We start from the raw sequence: 12965 nt of genomic DNA, 5'->3' as shown, positions 1-12965 counted from the left end.
GAAGGTGTGGTAGAATTCTGTGTATGAGGTAAAAACTTTTTTTTTGGAGATTTTAAGAGATTCTGGATGTAGACAGATCTGTTTTTGGGGCTCAGGTGAGAAGATGTGGCACAAAATTGGGGAGGGGGTGTTTCCTTCCCTCTGTACTGCTCCCAGGGTTCCCCTGGCACTCTGAGGATTGGTAGCTTTGGTGGCTTCCAAAAAACCTTGGCAGAGCTTCTGTGGTTAGGAGAAGCCCATGATGTGAGAAAGCTGGAGCCTAGAACTACTATCTTGGCTGTAGGCACATGCAATGCTCCCCTTAGGGGCCTTCCAGAAACTTGTGTCAGGGCAGATGAGTTAGGTTTGACCAGCAGGTAGGAATTCAAGGGTACATCGTGAGTCATAGCCATTTGGGCACCATTTGGGCATCAATTAACTCTGACCTCTTTTTGACTGCATAGGTTGATGGGGCAAGCAAGGTACAGATTACATATACATAATGTCATTTTAAGTCATCTAGATCTTTAACATAATCTTTCTTATCGTTGTATAAGAAAGAGTATTAAGCTACGTGATAATTGTGTTGTCTCTCTCACCTGTTCTTAATTTGGAACTATCATAGTTGTGAATGTCAAAACCTCTCAGCTGGGAGATCCTGTGGAAGCTGAAATCCAGCCCTTGCTTCACTCACTAAACCTCATGGGCTTCTTCTGCCTGGATAAATACTTTTTCTATTAGAATTTCTATTTTTTTTTTTTTTTTTTGAGACAGAGTCTTGCTCTGCTGTCACCCAGACTGGAGTGCAGTGGTGTGATATTGGCTCACTGCAACCTCTGCCTTCCGAGTTCAAGCAATTCTCCTGCCTCAGCCTCCAAAGTAGCTGAAACTACAGGCACCTGCCACCACTCCCAGCTAATTTTGTATTTTTAGTAGAGTTGGGGTTTCACCATGTTGGTCAGGCTGGTCTCGAACCCTGACCTCAGGTGATCCACCTGCCTCGACCTCCCAAAGTGGTGGGATTACAGGCATGAGCCATCGTGCGCGGCCTCCTGTACACCTTTGAGCCTCTATGATGATGACGTCTCTTTGCATAGCTAAGGCTGAAGTGGCAACTATGCCACCAGCACCTGGTAAAGTGCTCCCAGGGTTCCCTTGGCACTCTGAGGACTGGTAGCTTTGGTGGCTTCCAAAGCTACCAGGGAGTACAGTGCTCCCTGCATGGACTTTAGAGCCTGGAGTACCTGGGTATGGATTCCAGCTCTGCCATTCACCAGCTAAGTGACCTTGGGCAAGGAGTTTAATCTTTCTGTCCCTTAGTTTCCCTACTTGAAAATAGGGACAAGGCTGGGTGCAGTGGCTCATTTCTGTAATGCCAGTACTTTAGGAGGCTGAGGTTGGCAGATCACTTGAGGCCACAAGTTCAAGACCAGCCTGGCCAACGTGGCAAAACCCCGTCTCTACTAAAAATACAAAAATTAGCCAGGCATGGTGGTGCACACCTGTAATCCCAGCTCCTTGGGAGGCTGAGGCAGGAGAATCGCTTGAGCCTGGAGGCAGAGGTTGCAGTGAGCCGACGATGGTGCCTATGACAAAGCAAGACTATCTCAGAAAAAAAAAGAAAAAAGATAAGAATTATAATACTTCTCTATTATGATTGTGAGATTTAAAATGAATTAACATATGTAAAGTGTGATATCTCACATATAGAAACCCCATAGGTGCCACTGCAGCCAGGCAACTGTGGTGGGCCATTCAAAAAAAAAAAGAAAAAAGAAAAGAAACTCCACATAAAGGTTAGCTGTTGAGGTATCCTTTTCTTATTTAGCCTTGCTTTTGAGATATTTACAAAAAGTAGTGCTGCCTGCCTAGTATGGTCACCATTACAACAGCTGAGCACATGTATCGGGGTTATGATGCGTGGTGTCCCTGCCGACCAAGGTGTGACTGCCAGCACCGCTGACACCAGCCCTGCCAAAGGCAGAGACACAGGTGAAGCCTGTGACAAGGGCTCTACCTCTGGTTGCTTAAGCAGCCCTCAGCGGAGTCTCCCATTTCTATCAAAGCCGTATATATCCATTCTGTGAGAGCCTCGCCTCTCCCTCAGTGCTCCATGGAGGTGCTGGTGAATCTTCCTGATCATTCCAGAGGAGAGCTGAAGGTGGAGATGCTGGTTACAAAGTTTCAGGAATGTTCAGGAAGTAGGAGATGATCCAGGTGAAGTAGAGTGTTGTTTTTATTTTTAAATAATGGAAAGAGGAAAAAAACAGTGATAGTATTTACTAGTGGCTATTATGGCTAAAACCAGAAATGATTATGGAAGACAACAAAGAACCTAAAGGAAATGATGTCAATCAATCAGACAGTGTTTAACTGTGCATCGACTTTGTGCCAGCGTAGTGCTATTGGTAAGGTGATCTTCATTTTTCATGTCATAGCTTGCATAGAAAATGATGATACGGCTGGGCGCAGTTGCTCATGCCTGTAATCCCAGCACTTTGGGAGGCCGAAGCAAGTGGATCATGAGGTCGGAAGATTGAGACCATCCTAGCCAACATGGTGAAACCCCGTCTCTACTAAAAGTACAAAAATTAGCTAGGTGTGGTGGCACGTGCCCGTAGTCCCAGCTACTTGGGAGGCTGAGGCAGGAGAATCGCTTGAACCAGGGAGGTGGAGGTTGCAGTGAGTGGAGATCGTGCCACTGCATTCCAGCCTGATGACAGAGCAAAACTCCGTCTCGGGGGCGGGGGGTGGGGGAAAGAAAGAAAATGATGATATTGTATGGACTCTGGGGTAAACTGATAAAGCAGACCTGGCCAGAAATACCAATCTAGGGGCTCTCACACAGACCCTGCCTGCCTATCCTGAGATCTGAGGGGGATCACTAGCTCCATTTGCCTGTAACCGTTTTATGGCACAATACATTCTTGTTGGGAAGTTCTTAGAAGAGATCACTAAGAGCCAGATAATTGACAAAAGTTTCATGGAGGTGAAGGGAGAATGTTGAAAGCTGGGTAGGTTGGAGGGATGATATTGACAGGAAAAGATATTCCAGCGGAGGAAATAACATGACCCAAGGCAGGGTACCTGGGGTGAATGCAAGGTCTGCGTGGTTAAGGGGAGGGCTGGAAACAGTGGCAAATGGCAACAGAGAGTTGATGTTAAAATGTTGTGGGATTTATGCAGACAAGACCCAAAATAGAGAAAGCCTAGAAAACTAGAACATTCAGGCTCAGGGAAGAAGGTGGTAAATATATTTTTATCTTATTTTATTTTATTTTATTTTGAGACGGAGTCTTGCTCTATCACCAGGCTGGAGTGCAGTGGAGGGACCTCTGCTCACTGCAACTGCCACCTCCTGGGTTCAAGCCATTCTCCTGCCTCAGCCTCCCGAGTAGCTGGGATTACAGGTGCCCGCCACCATGCCCAGATAATTTTTGTATTTTTAGTAGAGACAGGTTTCACCATGTTGGCCAGGATGGTCTTGATCTCTTGACTTTGTGATCTGCCCGCCTTGGCTTCCCAAAGTGCTGGGATTACAGGCATGAGCCACCATGCCTGGCCAGTAAATATTTTTTTAAAGTCTATGTGTTGGGGAGAATGGGGGAACAGACACCTCTGTACAATCCTGGTGCAGTGTAAAAGGCACAACCTCTTTGGAGAAAATTTGGCAGTATCTAGCAAAATTACAAATGCACATGTTCTTTGACTTAGTATTCCACTTCAAGGAATATATAGATATAGATAACGTACAAAGTTATTTACTATGCCAATCTTGTAATAATCAGGATTGGAAATAAGGTTTGAAAACAACTTTTGAATGTCCACGAATAGGGGGCTCATTAAATTAAGTATGGTACATCCATATAATGGAATACTGTGTGGCTATACAAAAATAATGAGAGCTGGGACACACATCTGTAATCCCATTCACTTGGGAGGCTGAACTGGGAGGATCACTTAAGCCTAGGAGTTTGAATCCAGTCAGGGCAACAGAGTGAGACACCGTTTCTAAAAGAAGACAAAGAATGAAAGAGTGAGAGAGGTGTATGTACTTTATGTTTGCACATATATTAAGTGGAAAAAGCAAGGGACAGAATACAATGTTTAGAATGCTCACAAGGGCACAAAAAGCAAGAGAAAGAAGGTGTGTGTGTTGTTTGTTTATGTATAAAATAAAGAACACATAAAAAAACTGATAAGACTGGTTGTTTCTGAGTCGGGAAACTGGTTGCTAAGGGACAGAAGTGGGAGGAAAACTTTTTATAGCATATCTTCTTCTTCCAAAACTTTGAACTCATGTGGGTCTATTATGTATTTAAAAATTAAAACAATTAAAATAGAGAAAATCCCTTGGACTACTAAAAATAAAAAAAATAGCGTTTGTTATCTTAGATGCCCTAGATGTGTGGGATACTTTTTTTTTTTTTTTTTTGAGACGGAGTCTTGCTCTGTTGCCCAGGCTGCAGTGCAGTGGCACGAGCTCAGCTCATTGCAACCTCCCCCTCCCGGGTTCAAGCAATTCTCCTGCCTCAGGCTCTGAGTAGCTGGGATTACAGGCATTCACCACCATGCCCGGCTAATTTTGCATTTGTAGTAGAGATGGGGTTTCACCATGTTGGTGAGGCTGGTTTTGAACTCCTGACCTCAAGTGATACACCCACCTTGGCCTCCCAAAGTGCTGAGATTACCGGCATGAGCCACTGCACCCAGCCCTACTTCTTAAAAGAGAAAAAAATTACACCAGCTTATATCTTTTGAATTAGGCCTTTGTTTTTTCCACTTTTATGAGTTTCCTAGATTTCTGCTTTCTTATTAAATATCACAGTCATAGTGACTTGCTTTCAGTTTAATTTCAAAATCTTTTAACATCATATGAACTTAATTAACCATCTAAAAAGATTCCATTATGTTTATTTTTACATGGATTTAAATGAATTATGCTACTCAAGCCCCAAATTGAAACATATTATGTATGGAAATCATAATTATTCATATCATTTAATTCGGCCCATTTCATGTAGGTGTTCAGTAAAGATTGAGTAATAATGCCATCTCCATGTATATTAGCAAATATTTCTTTCAACCTTGGTGAAACTTTTTTTTTTTTTGGAGAGAAGATCTCTTTCTGTTGCCTAGATTGGAGTGCAGTGGCACAATCACGGATCACTGCAGGCTCAACCTTCCAAACCCAAGCAATCCTCCCACCTCAGCCTCTCGAGTAGCTAGAATTACAGGTGCACACCAACACACCCAGTAAATTTTTTTTTGTAGGGGTGGAGTCACACTGTGTTGCCCAGGCTGGTCCCAAACGCCTGGCTTCAAGTGATCTTCCCACTTGGCCTCCCAAAGTGCTGGAATTGCAGATGTGAGCCAACACACCCAGCCAGAAACTAACCAGTCATATTCATTGTTTTCCTCCTTGAAAAAGAAGTTGAAAATTGCCAAATGCACATTTTCCCCTGTTCCAAGTCTATGTCCAGCCACACCCTGTCTGGACATAAAAATGTAACCTCAGATTCGAGTTTGTCATTGGTAAGTACTTCCAGACACTGGGAAGCAACTTCTTTCTGTCCCCTGATCCCCACTCCAACAAAAGAGATGAACACTTTTAAGCTAAAGTTTTCAAATAGTTCTTATAAGGAAAGCTCAAATATTTTAAATCAATAATTGGTCAATAAAGCAGATGTTCCTGAAGTAATACTCTTTATACATACATGGTTTGCTCCCTCTGTAACATAGGGAAAGGGAATTTTCTCATAAAGTAGTGTGATACTCCACAGGAGGGCCCTGGTTAAATTCCATTATCAAGGGCTGCTAGACACAGCTTGCATTCTTGTTGTAATAACTATTGCTTAAAATATTTAAACTTCTTTCTGGGCCATGGAATTTTGTGTTAAAAATAGTCATTCTTGTGATAATTGTACCTGTGTTTTAAATGTTTTAAATGATTTGCTGTCATTGCATATTGCTGTTCACCCAGATTGTAAAAGTTTAGGTTCCTAAAGCAGGAACAAAACACTGTTTCGCACCAGTCTGCTATTAATTGGAAAGCAGACTGGGAGGTTGATGGGCCAAAGGGACAAGATGGGTCACCTCTCCTTTCTACGAAAGGGTAGACCATAGCTGGGGCTTTTGGAAAGTCAAAGGAGAGTTTTTAATGACCTAAAACTAACTTTTTAAAATTTCCACAATCATGGGTGCAAGTAGGACCGAGCAACAGGAAAGCAAATAAGGAACTAGGACAAAGCAAAGATTTTCCTGGCATCTTTGACCACTGTCAATCAAAACATAGATTTTCAATGATGTTCTTTTGTAGCCAGTGAGACACACATTCTCATCTATAGAAACAGGACTGTCACAGAACATGCTCTTATGAAACTAATGTAGCAAATTATGAAAATTACTCTGGCATGTGCCAAGAGTCTGATTTTGCAGTTTTTGACACTAAAGGCCTGATTCCCCACTCTGCTCCCCTCCTCCCACAGGATGTCCTGAGCAAATGCTCCTTAAACACAAAGACAGTAATAGGAACTGTTAAACATTTGGTGTCCTGTTTTTGTGTAGTTTCTAAATACGTCCTCTAGGTGTCTTCAGTGACCAGCATTCGTGGAGATTTTCGAGTACTTTTGCCAGCTCGCGGGGTGTGGGTTCAGTTTGTAAAAACAAGTTCTGCAATCACTTCTTTAGAGCATTTTGAAAAACTAGAATGAAATATTTTGGGTAATAAGTACTTCTAAGTATTTAATAAACTTTTCACATTCATTTTAGGTAAAATACTGATTTTATATTTCTGCAGTGTTGACTACTCAGGAAACTTTCTTCTAATACAAATGGTTTAGGTTAAATTGTTTTTAAAAATGCCGCTGGGGCTAAAGAAAGCACATTTTCCCCCCATTGTTCTGTATTATCACTATTATTATTAGTTATTATTATTTTGACACAGAGTTTCGCTCTTGTTGCCCAGGCTGGAGTGCAATGACGCGATCTGCAACCTCTGCCCCTGGGTTCAAGTGATTCTCCTGCCTCAACCTGCCGAGTAGCTGGGATTACCAGTGCCCACCACCACGCCTGGCTAATTTTTTGTATTTTTAGTAGAGACAAGGTTTCACCATGTTGGCCAGAGTGGTCTCAAACCCCTGACCTCAGGTGATCCACCCGCCTTGGCCTCCCAAAGTGCTAGGATTACAGGTGTGAGCCACCGCGCCCAGCCTATTATTTAAAAAAAAAAAAAAAAAAAAAAAAAAAAAATTCAACAGTTTTTTTGGGAACAGGTGGTATTTGGTTACATGAATAAGTTCTTTAGCGGTGATTTCTGAGATTTTGGTGCACCCATCACCTGAGCAGTGTACACTGTACCCAATGTGTAGTCTTTTTTTTTTTTCTTGAAACGTAGTTTCGCTCTTGTTGCCCAGGCTGGAGTGCGATGGCACGATTTTAGCTCACTGCAACCTTTGCCTCCCGGGTTCAAGTGATTCTCCTGCCTCAATCTCCTGAGTAGCTGGTATTACAGGCATGCGCCACCTTGCCTGGCTAATTTTGTATTTTTAGTAGAGACTGGGTTTCTCCATGTTGGTCAGGCTGGTCTCAAACTCCCGACCTCAGGTAATCTGCCCGCCTTGGTCTTCCAAAGTGCTAGGATTATAGGTGTGAACCACTGCACCCGGCCCAATGTGTAGTCTTCTATCCCTCACCCCACTCCTACAAGTCCCCAAAGTCCATTGTATCATTCTTACCCCTTTGTGTCCTCAGAGCTTAGCTCCCATTTATGAGTGACAACATCCGATGTTTGGCTTTCCATTCCTGAGTTACTTCACTTAGAATAATTGTCTCCAATTCCATCCAGATTGCTTCGAATGGCATTATTTCGTTCATTTTTATAGCTCAGTAGTATTCCATGGTATATATATACACATCATATTTTCTTTATCCACTTGTTGACCAATGGACATTTGGGCTGGTTCCATATTTTTGCAATTGTGAATTGTGCTGCTATAAACATGTGTGTGCAAGTATCTTTTTCGTGTAATTACTTAATTTCCTTTTGGTAGATACCCAGTAGTGGACTTGCTGGATCAAATGGTAGTTCTACTTTTAGTTCTTTAAGGAATCTCCTCACTGTTTTCCGTAGTGGTTTTACTAGTCTACCTTCCCACCAGCAGTGTAAAAGTGTTCCCTTTTCACCACATCCATGCCAGCATCTACTACTTTTTTTTATTTTTTTATTTTTTTTTTATTTTTTATTTTTTGAGACGGAGTCTCGCTCTGTCACCCAGGCTGGAGTGCAGTGGCCGGATCTCAGCTCACTGCAAGCTCCGCCTCCCGGGTTCACGCCATTCTCCTGCCTCAGCCTCCCGAGTAGCTGGGACTACAGGCGCCTGCCACCTCGCCCGGCTAAGTTTTTGTATTTTTAGTAGAGACGGGGTTTCACTGTGTTAGCCAGGATGGTCTCGATCCCCTGACCTCGTGATCCGCCCGTCTCGGCCTCCCAAAGTGCTGGGATTACAGGCTTGAGCCACCGCGCCCGGCCTACTTTTTTTTATTAAAGCCATTCTTGCAGGAGTAAGGTGGTGTTGCATTACGGTTTTGATTTGCATTTCTCTTATCATTAGTAATGTTGACCATCTTTTCATATGTTTGCTGGCCATTTGTATAAATTCTTTTGAGAATTGTCTATTCATGTCCTAAGCCCAATTTTTGATGGGATTGTTTGTTTTTTTTCTTCCTGATTTGTTTGAGTTCCTTGTGGATTTGGATATTAGTCCTTTGTGAGATGTAGAGATTACAAAGATTAAGAATGCACATTTTTTAAAGGTGAGCAGCTTTATTGAAAAATGTGAATTGCATTTGTATTATGGAAATTACAGTGGCACAAAAGATAGAGTCCAAGAAGACTCTGCAATAGGCTTAGGTTGTGAGGCTCTGAGATCCATATTACAATCTGTTTTCCTTTATTATTCACATTTGGGCTTGAAGAGAATTCTAAAAATATACTCAGTGGGAGGATCTATTGTGAGGAGGGGGCTGTAATGTGGGATTTGACACTGATAAATGTGGATGGGGTCAATGTACATGTGGCCAGGGAATTTTTGTTGTGGGCTAGAGGATCTATTGACTCTATCTACACGGCTCTATGACCCTGTTCTAGAATACTGATGACCCAACAGAAGTGTGCAACATCTAAAAATGGCACTTTCAATATCCTAAGATTTACATTCAAATAGGTGGAATAATTAATTTTCAATTATAATTAAAAGATAATAAAGCATTGGATGAAATCATTTACCTTTATTCCTTTGTCCTAGAGCTACTGAATGTCAAAGCATTTCTTTTTCTAAGCTTTTTATTTGGAAATAGTTTCAAACTTATAAAAAAGTTGTAGAAGTAAAGATAGTTATAAGGAACATTCCTATACCTTTTATCAGAATTGACCTGTTGTTAGCATTTACCCCACTTACTTTGTCATCTGAACTCTTTGGTCTCCTCCCCTTCATATTAATTTTTTTTTTCTTTCTTTTTCTTTTCTTTTTGTTTTTAGACAGAGTCTTGCTCTGTTGCCCAGGCTGGAGTGCAGTGGCATAATCTCAGCTCACTGCAATCTCCACCTCCCAGGTTCAAGCAATTCTCCTACCTCAGCCTCCTGAGTAGCTGGGATTACAGGCATGCACCACCACCACGCCTGGCTCATTTTTTTATTTTTAGTAGAGACAGAGTTTCACCATGTTGGCCAGGCTGGTCTCGAACTCCTGGCCTCAAGTCATCTGTCTGCCTTGTCCTCCCAAAATGCTGGGATTACAGGCATGAGCCACCATGCCTGGCCCTCTGTATTTTTTTCTGTACTATTTAAGGGTAAATTACAAACATCATGTCCTATTACCCTAAGTTCTTCTGTGTTTATTTCCTACAAATGACTACAATATGGCTGTTTTCTTCTTATATTTACATTGATATAATGTTTTTATCTTATCTACCATCCATATTCTAATTTTATTAGTAATCTAGTAATGTCCTTCATAGTATATTTTTCTCTCCAGTGGATCCAGTCCAGGAATAGGCATTGCATTTAATTGTCAGAATTCTTTAGCCTCCTTCAATCTGGAACAAATCCTACAACCTTCCCTTGTCTTTTATGACATTTTAAAAAGAACATTGTTTGTCCCCCTTTTGTAAATATAACATTTCTAATTTTGTATTTGTGTAGTGTTTTCTGGTGCTAGATTGAGGTACTACATTCCTTAGCAGATTACTGCATCGGTGATGTGTCCTTTCAGGACATCCCATCGGGAGGCCTGCAATGTCCGTCTCTCTCTCATCCATGATGTTAACTTTGATACTCTGGTCAAGAAAGCCTGATTTCCCCACTATCTAATTACTTTTTCCTCTCTGTCTCTTGCAAGTAATAGGACTATGCAAATAAAATATCTTGCATCTTATCAAAATTTCATCCAGTATTTAACTTTCATTGATAATTTTTTCCTGATTTGATTTTAACCATGGTAGTTGCAAAATGATAATTTTCTAACTTTAGCATTACTTCCATATCTACTATTCAGTCCTCCGCATTCTACTGTAAGCAAGAGATCTCTCTATCTATCTATCTATCTATCTATCTATCATTTATCTATCATCTTTTGTGTGTGTGTGTGTGTGTGTGTGTGTGTGTGTGTGTGTGTGTGGTTTTAAGGAACAAAAAGTTTAATAGGCAAGAAAGAAGGAAGGAAGAAGAAAACAGCTCCCCTGTACAGAGACAGAGGGAGGGGGAATTTGGACAAAGAGAAAACGCTTTATCTATCTATTTTCTGTCTGTCTGTCTGTCCATCTATCTTCTATCTTCACCAGCATCATCATTTTTCCTTGTGTTTTTGCAATGGACATGAATTTCTAGTCATTCAATGGTTTATAATTCATGAATGTGCTAGGACATTTCATTCTCACATTGTCCTAGATTTGGCCAGAATCAGCCAAGCTAGCTCTTGTGTTCTTGTCATACGCCTTCATTATTGTTCGGAGCATTTTCTTACTTTCTGAAATAGCCAGATATTCCAGGTTCTTCTGCACCTATCCTGTCCTGTTCCATCCTGTTCCTGTAATCAGACATTTCTCTGAGAATCCCTGGATCCTTTTAGCGGAAAATGGTATTAGAATCCAAGATCTGGGTGCTACTGATGGGTATTTGCCTCTTGGCCCTCTAAAAGTGTAGAGAGCTAAAAAATACATATGTGTATATAGGCATATACACATATACATACACATATACATGCATACATTTATAATATACATGTGCACACAGATATGCCTATATAACACCTACATAGACATATTTTAGAAATCACAGTTCACGCCAGTACCTCCAAATCTAATACACCCCTGTAGGATTCTTTCTTGCTTTCCCCAGTTTCATATTTTCATGTCCCTTCTTCCACAATGGGAACCGTGACTCTCGACACCAACACAGTGACTCATTTTCAAAGCACTTGTTTTCCAATCTTCCACATTTGGCTTCGCACAGAGTAGACAGTTTAAATTTTATTTTATTTTATTTACTTACTTATTTATTGAGACAGGATCTCACTCTGTCACTCAGACTAGAGTGCAGTGGGGTGATCATAGCTCACTGTATCCTCAACCCCCTGGGCTCAAGCGACCTCCTGACTCAGCTTCCTGAGTAGATGGGACTACAGGCACTTGCCACCATGCCTGGCTAATTTTTTATTTTTTGTAGAGAGGGGGTCTTAATATGTTGCCCAGGCTGGTCTCAAACTCCTTGGCTCAAGCAATCCTCCTGCCTCAACTTCCCCAAATGCTGGGATTACAGGCGTGAGCCACCACACCAGACGGTTTCCTTTTCTGAAGTCTATAGCAGCTGAAAGTTTTATCACACAATTTTAACTATACATTATCTTAATTTATTTGATATGACCTCATTGACTTTATTTTTGTCTCTCTCTGATGAAATTGTTAGATCTTGAAGGCAGGGATAATATCTCATATTTGCTTTTGTGTCCAGCCAACATTGGGCGTAGAGTAACTGTTTGATTTACACTTACTGGTTGAGGAGAATACTAGGCTGTTGCAGGCTCATGGAAGAGCTATTTTATGGCCAGCAGGGCCTTGTTGTACACCTCAAATTATGCCACGTAGGTGGTTGTCCTCCTTCCTACACAGGCTGGCACTGGGCTGACTTACCTAGCCTGCAAAAAACTTCATCCAAAATGCAGCACCTGCCAATGATTTCTCTTTCACTCACTGTCTGGCTGGTTGTAGACCAAAACCCCAAAACCACAGTTTGTTTTATTTAATTGTATCACTAGTGTTCACTGTTTCTTCTTTCCACATTTCCTCCCTTCATTAAAAATAACCCAGATCTTGGCTGGGCACGGTGGCTCACGCCTGTAATCCCAGCACTTTGGGAGGCCAAGGCGAGTGGATCACGAGGTCAGGAGATCGAGACCATCCTGGCTAACAGGGTGAAACCCTGCCTCTACTAAAAATACAAAAAATTAGCCAGCTGTGGTGGCGGGCACCTGTAATCCCAGCTACTCGGGAGGCTGAGGCAGGAGAATCTTTTGAACTTGGGAGGCGGAGTTTGCAGTGAGCTGAGATCACACCATTGCACTCCAGCCTGGGCAAAAGAGCAAGATTCTGTCTCAAAACAAAACAAAACAAAACAAACAAACAATCAACAACAAAAACAAAAAAACAAAACCCAGATCTCTAGTGCATAATGGGTTATATTACGTGGTTACATCTCCCTTGGAAGTTGGGAGAGAAAAAGAGAAGATTGTCTCCTATTTTTACTTTTCTTCAATAAGAAGCAACATTAACTAAAGTAGAAGCCTTCACAGGCAAAGCTATATTTTCTCATAGATCATAACTTTTGGTTAATATAGATGTCATTGACTGACTCTGACATCAACTATTTGAAAGACAACATTTTAAGTGGCATGGGTTGATACACCACTTATCAAATCAAATATTACTTCTGT

This window comes from Papio anubis, chromosome 11 (assembly GCF_008728515.1).
Source record: "Papio anubis isolate 15944 chromosome 11, Panubis1.0, whole genome shotgun sequence".
NCBI lineage: Eukaryota > Metazoa > Chordata > Mammalia > Primates > Cercopithecidae > Papio > Papio anubis.
Note: the sequence above shows the minus strand (reverse complement) of the source record.